The sequence below is a fragment of the Chlorocebus sabaeus genome, chromosome 20, assembly GCF_047675955.1.
Source record: "Chlorocebus sabaeus isolate Y175 chromosome 20, mChlSab1.0.hap1, whole genome shotgun sequence".
Classification (NCBI taxonomy): Eukaryota; Metazoa; Chordata; class Mammalia; order Primates; family Cercopithecidae; genus Chlorocebus; species Chlorocebus sabaeus.
Window position 1 is genome coordinate 40,628,042 of NC_132923.1, and position 6,000 is coordinate 40,634,041.

Sequence of the window (6,000 nt, forward strand, 5' to 3'; positions counted from 1 at the left end):
CTAGTGAATTATTGTAAAATTATTCACACCTTCTGGGTTGAAAGCTGGAGACAAAGGATAGGGATTAATATTACACCTAAGTGTAAATTATCCTAGATTAAATTGGAAACAATTTATTTATACTATAATTACTAATGTGCACTCTTAAGCACTAACAAGATTCTAGAACTGTACAACTGTCTTCCTCTGGGACTTACTGAAGTAAAAGACGATGAGATATTTCAGGGCTCTATTTCCACCCAAGGGCGAAGAATGTACACCATGAAACAAAAACTATTGTGAGTGAAGGCTGATGTACATTGAGTACCTCCTGCTTATTCATTAATGAGGATGATGTCACCAATCAAAGAGGTTACAACCTTTTGGTGCTATTTTGACTTAACAATGTATTCCAATGGCTTTATTTCTACATAAAGAGAAAGGCTTCATAAATGTTAGTTTCGTCCCCACAAATCTTTAAAGAGCCCCCATTCCACCTTACAACATTGCCCATAAGTTTTCTTCTGTCCTTTGTTTTGTTCCTTTCATTATCATAGTTATTTTTTTCTATTTTATTTTTCTCCTTTTCAGAAAATCATACTTCATCTCAACACCCCTTCTCTTAGAACTATAAATTTTCTCTTTCCATGACTGCTTCCGTGTTTATTTGGCGCCCATATTTTAATTGATTTCTATTCCCACCACTATTCTGTAGTTAGATTTAAGCATCTAAAGAAGCCTCCTTATCTTCCCCCAAGTCAGCTTTTCTACGGATGTGTCAATGACTGACAGGAAGGGCTGCTGGGGGTGATACTGACTCAGCAGACTCACCATAGATGAATAAACAACAGAAATGTCAGATATGGAAGGAAGGGGAAACTGGAAGAATGGTCTCAACTAAATAACAACAAAATAAATAAATAACTTATTGCAGCTAAGTTTCCTAGTTTCTAGACAGACATAGCCACAAGTTTCAATGTAAAAAATTCTATTTTAAATCATCCATTTAAAATACTACTCTATCTTTTGTTACAAGTAATTAGCCCAACCTCATATGCCACTCTAAATGTATATTTATATTTTTAAAATTTTTTGCATGTACAGTGTGTATTAATCTTATTTTGGCTTCATGATTATCTTACATACGTTTGAGCAGAACCTTCAGAAGAAAAATAGAACATTGATTTAACTCCTTTGTTTATTCTAGGATTAAAATAAAATGTCATGAACTTCACTTTACCCATAACAAATTGAATATGGCAGAACACTTCTAGGGAATAAGTGACAAGATTTTCCTATTTACCTATGTCCCTAGACCAGCCATAAGGTTATTTGGAAGGCTACTATATTTTCTTAAATCCACACAGGAAGTTATTTTAAAGAAAAGTGACAGAAAAAATATTGAATAAATTTGATATATATTACAATCTCCTGCCTCTACTGAAGACATCAGAGAAAGCTCTAAAGACATCGATCACTTTATGTTTTGAACTGGATCCTGGAGTTCACTGGAGACAGCTTCTATTTGTTGAAAAAGTTATAACTTAGGCATGGTTTTAAGAATTAGCATTCCGTATCAGTTAAATTTTATCATCCTTATATTATAGATGAGGAAACTGAGGCTCAGCAACATTAATAAAGGTGCTTGAATAAAATGAATAGTAAATAATGGATTATTAATATGAGATAAAGTTCTAATGATACATTCTGTTAATCTCTATTATATTAAAAATATTATCTAGTTTGCCAGGCACAATGGCTTATGCCTGTAATCCCAGCACTTTGTGAAGCTGAGGCAGGAGGACCCCTTGAGCCTAGGAGTTTGAGGCTGCAGTGAGCTATGATCATGCCACTCCACTCCAGCCTGCGGGATAGAGTAGGACCCTGAATCTTAGAATGTGTGCAGATTGGATTGCCTCTAAACAATTGGTCCTGTCAGATTTGTCTAGCCAAATCGTGTAGCGGGAAGTAGATCACTGGTCCCACCACATAAGACATGTGGCACTCTGGCAGTCCTTTACCAGTCAGAACAAATACGTTTCTCTGCAACAGTCAAATGGACTCAGGTTTGGCAGGAATATTAATCACATCAGGAGGTGTACCCCATGAAACAAATCTTAAACAGAAATTTTGTTTCTCTATCATGTAAACTTTTGCCCATAAGCTGTTTAGTGGAGAACTCATTTTAGATTCTAATCTCAGTGTGAAAATGCAGGCCACATCAAAGAAAACCCAGCCAAGCACACATTAAGCACTGCCTGAGTGGATCCTGCTATTCGAGGAGAAGTGGATGTCCAAAGAAGAATTAGGTGACCAGCTTAGCAATGATGAAATTTTGGAGAAATCTATGAACTGAAGAAAAATCCCTTGGACCACGTATTGCTTGAGTACATGATACTTAAATTCTATCTATAGTTTGCCATTTGTCATAAAGCTTAGACATTTTAGCATATAAAACTATCTTAGCAATAAAATACAAAACAATGAACAATAATGTCTTAACAGGCAAAAGATATGAGTTAATTCACAGAAGAAAAAAATGCAAGAATACTTGATAAATTAAGAAAGCTATTGCTTTACTAAAGAAATGGAAATTTAAACAATGACTTACCATTTGTTCCTTATTAGACAAAAAAGAGACAATTCCCAATGTTTGTCATATATTTGAAACTCAGAAAGGCATATATACTTTTTTAAACAACTGGACAGCTGTAGCAATAATTTCTCTTGCTACTTAGCCTAAGAAAATAATTGGACAAATACTTAAATGTGAATACATACAATTAGCATTGTTTATAAAAGAAAAAGTCTAAATGTCCAACAGTTTGGTATTAGTCAAATACATTTTAGTGCGTCTGTATAGTTATGAAGCTACTAAACATAATCATGAAGAATGTATAGATGAATACACATAGAAAGATTGCCTAATACACATGTCTATTAAATGACTATTTTACAGAAAGGAATCTGGAATGATATATTCAAATGCATAAGTGATGAACTCTAAAGAGTCAAATTATTCACAATATGGTCTTTCTTCTTTTTTATTATCTACATTATCTAAAGTTTCTACAGTAAACATCTATGAAGTTTGTAATGAAAAACCTTTTTATTGAACATATAAAAATCAGATTAAATTATGAAACTATAGGTATACAAAGGGTTTAAGACTCAGTGGCTAAAACTAAAAAATAATTTAATAAAAGAGTTGCACATAAAAATTTTTCTGAGCTAGAGGCTTTATGCTCTATTCCAATTTTTCAAAAGAAACTTTTCTTGTAAGCAGGAGATGTATAAACAAGGGTCTAAAACCAATTTTCATCAATCACTGAAAGAAAAGGTAAAACATAAATAATCCATGTCTTCGAATGTAATCAGATTCACATGCTTCAGATACACAAATTAAACTAACTTTTGTGAAATGCCTGCTCTTTGTTGCATACTCTTGTGAACATATTCTTATTTAAAGCCCCTACTTCCTAAAAGGTAGCATTATTTCCCTAATTTCTGAGTGAGAAAGATAATGGCCATGTCAAAATAACTGAATATATTACACAGAATATCACGAATCGGCATGCCTCTGTAGTTTATCAGATTAATCTTCAAACATGTTTAAAACAACAGATTCCTAGACCCTAATCCAGATGTACTCAATCTGAAGCTCCTAGGATATGTGAATGTTTAAGTTGGGCTTAGAAATCACTAGACTGGGCTGGGCGCGATGGCTCACACCTGAAATCCCAGCACTCTGGGAGACCGAGGCAGGCGGATCATGAGGCCAGGAGATTGAGACCATCCTGGCCAACACGGTGAAAGCTCGTTTCTATTAAAAATACAAAAAAAAATTAGCCGGGCGTGGTGGCGGGCTCCTGTAGTCCCAGCTACTCAGGAGGCTGAAGCAGTAGAATGGCGTGAACCAGGGAGGTGGAGCTTGCAGTGAGCCGAGATTGCGCCACTGCACTCCAGCCTGAGCGACAGAGCGAGACTCCGTCTCAAAAAAAATAAAAAAAAGGAGAAGAAATCACTAGACTGAATCACTCCGGGTGCCCTTTTAAAGACTAAAACTTAAAGTAGATGGGGAGATGTAGGGCAAAGGGTAAAAACTTGCAGTTATGTAAGATGAGTAAGTCTAGAGATCTGATGTGTAGCAGGAAGATTATAGTTAATAGTGTATTGTGTATTGAAAATGTACTAAGAGATTAAATTTCAGATTATCTTACACACACACACAAGAGGAAAGTATGAAAAGTGGTTGATATGTTAATTTGCTTAGCTGTAGTAATTATTTCTCTGTGCATATGTATATCAAAACATCATGTTGTTTACTTTAAATATATAAAATAAAATATAAATTTTAAAAATAAAAATAAACTTAAAATAGAAACCTCTCTCTAATCAGGGTCTCCCTCTCCTGAGATACTGACATCTTTAAGCGAGTATGGTCTTTAAACCTAGCAGGAGAGGCTTCAGCTTTCTTAAAAAGCATTTGATGCCTTTCTCACGCAGGTTCCAGTACTCCATACTGGTAGAGTAAAACTTGTAATCCTTAAATACAGGCGGTAGACTCTTGCATAACCAACACCATTCCCCAGTAGCACCAAGAGTCCATTTTCTTCTTCAAGTTTCTATTCACAGTCCCAGGGAGATGCATGAATTAGAAGAGTATTCACAACTATTGCATCTGGTGGCTCAGGAACTTTTTGCAATATTAAAAAAATTCATATTACTCTTCTATACATACATATGTGTGTGTGTGGATGTAGTATGTAAACATTTTCAGTTTTGTGACTTTGAAGATATTATCAAAGTAAAAAATCAAAATTTCCTTAAAATGCTAAATTGATTTTAACATTTAACTCTTTGAACATGTAATATATAGGCTTCCATATGTAGTCCTGCCCTAGGATTCACAAACATTAGGGCTGGTCTGTTGTCAGTCAACATGCAATTATGACTTTCAGCTTTTGGCAATTCAAACGTGATTTTATGATGCCTTATCTTAGTAAGAAGAAAGTGGTAAGAACAACCTTTCTGTGTAGTGACTCTCTCTTGTCTTGCCTATCTCGACTTTATGTTTTGCACTGATTCATCTGTCTATTGATATCTAGATCTAATAATCTACAATCTTATAGAAATTTATGTGTTTCTGTAAGCAACTGTAAAATAGTTTTTAGAAATAAAATAGGTTAGAAAGGAAAAGAAGGGAAGGCAGAAAAGGGCAGACAAAGAAGGAAGATTCAAAGTAAGATATACCCGAGATCAGATGTCTGTAAAGTGATGGAGCACAAATTTAAATATAGGTCTAGCTTCAGTTTCAATTAACATTTGGTTGTATCACACTTTCAATGTTTCTGTAAATCAAGGTCATTATCACATTTTCAATGTTTTTGTAAATCAAAGTCATGTGCCCTAATATATGAAAGTTACTTTTCCAGATATATTTAAAATTCAATTAAAGAAATATTAACAATATTATGAAAAAATCTTTAAAACACAATAAGCATTCACTTGCTTTAGGATTATCATTATGAGCATCATTTATTCTTGTGTATTATATATAAGTGATCTTAGTCTTTCAAATATGTGATTTTGATACAACTGCCAAATTCACAGTTTCTTCATTCATTAATTGATATGTTCAACAAAATACTTATTGAGCATTTATGGTACAGCAATGAACAGTAAAAGTAAACAATTTCTGTTTTCATTTTGCTTATTTCCTAACGGGGTACAGACATTGAGAAAAAAGATTGAAAACATAAATATACATTGTATGTTATAGTACATATTGGTGGTCAGTACAATGGAAAAAAGAAAAAGTAGATGAAGGTAAGTAGGACTGAGAGTCTTGTGTTAGCTGAGTGGGAATTATAAATTTAAATAGGGTGGTCACATAGAACTCACTGACAAGGTAAGGGCTCAAATAAAGGCTTGATTGAGTGATGTAGGTGGCTGTCTGGGAGAGGAGCCTGCCAGGCAGAAGTAATGGCAAATGGCAGAGGAAAGGATGGGTTTGGAGTC